Here is a 1,872-nt window from a genome sequence, read left to right as displayed (position 1 = left end):
TCACTCATTAAGAGAAACTGTTGTTTGTTATTTTTTTACTTATTATTTCCCCCCTTTTTTTCATATGTCTTTCATTTTTCTTTGTTTTATTCTTCATTTTGAACTTTATTAAAACCTCTTTTCTTTTGTATTTATGATGTGTACGGATAATAACTAAAATCGTTTCCAACATTTCTGTGGAAAAAGTTCAATTTTAAGAAATTATAAGCCAAAATTCTACAATTTAAAGTCATAAAAATATCTTTTTAATCGCTTTATATTTAAATTGTGATTGTTTTCATCACATTAGATTTTAAATTTACATACCATTGTACATTGTGCTGCAGTGGTAGACATAATTTCATGACAAATTTTGATACATTTTTTATTAAATTGTCATGAAAATGAATTTAAATGCCCATATTTTAAATTTTTATAATATATAAGGGATCTTTCTGTTTTGCTTATTAAACAATCGAATATTACTATTATAATATGAATCAAGTTAAAATCTAATACATTGTTTGAAATTTAAAAACGGTGCTTAGAAATTTTAATTTTATGGACTTCTTGAAAGTAAATTTCCCGCAATGCAAAAAAAAATGTAACCGGATATGAAATTTTGTATTTATTTATATTACTGCTTATCGAGAAATTTTCAAAGAAATTATTAAAACTCACTCTGAATTTGTTGATTCATTTAATTTTAACTACTCTGTCTCAAATTTATTTTAATTATTATTCAAAACCGTGATTTATAATTAAAATTAAAATAAAGAACTTCAAAAACATGGTAATTTTTTTTGTGAAAAATCTACTTATAAGTCAGACTAACAAGAATTTTTCCAAAATTCGAAAGATAATTCATTTTATATTTCATACGATTCAAATTTGCAATTGATTGTTTAAGAGTTGGTTTTCTTACTTTTGCACAAGTTTATTTTTTATGCTTTTTAAATATCATTTTAACTATTACCCCTCGCTCTATCTCAGATTAGTGACATAGATTTTACTTAAATTCAAATCAGATTAGTTGAAAATTATCGTGCCTGCAAAATACAAATTACTGTTCTGAGAGAAACAAGTGAAGTTGCAAAAGTTATTTTCAACATAGTGCGAAAAAGCGTTAAAGTTTTCTTATTTCAGTTTATATTAACAGAAAACTGCATGTACGTTAACATTTTATAATTCTATTTTATAACCGTCTTTGAACAGTCGACTCAATTTTGGGTTTACGACTACTAATGTTCAATTCCGTAACCTTGTAATTTTGAATCCAATCCAGAAGACAAGGAAACTCCTGGGTCAGTACCCCCAGAGGTAGGATTTGTTATGGGAACATGGGGACATTGTGACTCGACAGATTTAACGTGCATCAGTCACCATTTACTACACTGAAGTCTTCGACGGGGATCGAACCCACGACCTCTAGGACATGGGCTCAGTGCCCCAACCAGGCTATCCCGGCCCTGTTGTTGTTCATTAAAAAATGAATCTAATATCTAACAAAAGATCACTATTGAAATTATTTTAAATTATAATTATTAAGATTACGATTAAGCATTTGCGCCTTATTTTTAACATTTTTTTCCCAGTGAAATGAAAGGATAAGTTATGTTATGATTCTCTGGTTATTCAGATCCGAAATAATTATAAATTAACACTCTATGATCTATGTCTTAACCATATATGGCAGTACTTTTACTTCCGTTACTTGTATCGCCGGTACAAGTAAAAAGTACGTACTTTTACTTGTACTTCGTTACTTTTTAAATTTAGTACTTTTACTTGTACTTTCGTTACTTTTTTAGGGAAAAAGTACAAGTATTTGTAACGGAAATGTCGAATGAAATCGTTACTTTTTTCTAAAACTCGGTAAGCTTTCTAAAAAAA

The 1,872-nt window shown here is 27.8% G+C and overlaps 1 protein-coding gene and 1 long non-coding RNA gene across 2 annotated transcripts in view; one reads left to right on the top strand and one right to left on the bottom strand.

Annotated features, from left to right (window-relative positions):
• LOC139425115 (uncharacterized) overlaps positions 1-1,872 on the bottom strand; it is an 82,909-nt gene that overhangs the window by 8,932 nt on the left and 72,105 nt on the right. The window lies entirely within an intron of this gene.
• Positions 1-1,872, top strand: part of LOC107449784 (toll-like receptor 2) — a 13,275-nt gene that overhangs the window by 1,589 nt on the left and 9,814 nt on the right. The window lies entirely within an intron of this gene.

This window comes from Parasteatoda tepidariorum, chromosome 3 (genome assembly GCF_043381705.1).
Source record: "Parasteatoda tepidariorum isolate YZ-2023 chromosome 3, CAS_Ptep_4.0, whole genome shotgun sequence".
In the NCBI taxonomy this organism is placed as follows: Eukaryota; Metazoa; Arthropoda; class Arachnida; order Araneae; family Theridiidae; genus Parasteatoda; species Parasteatoda tepidariorum.
This window is presented reverse-complemented; position numbering and strand designations above follow the sequence as displayed.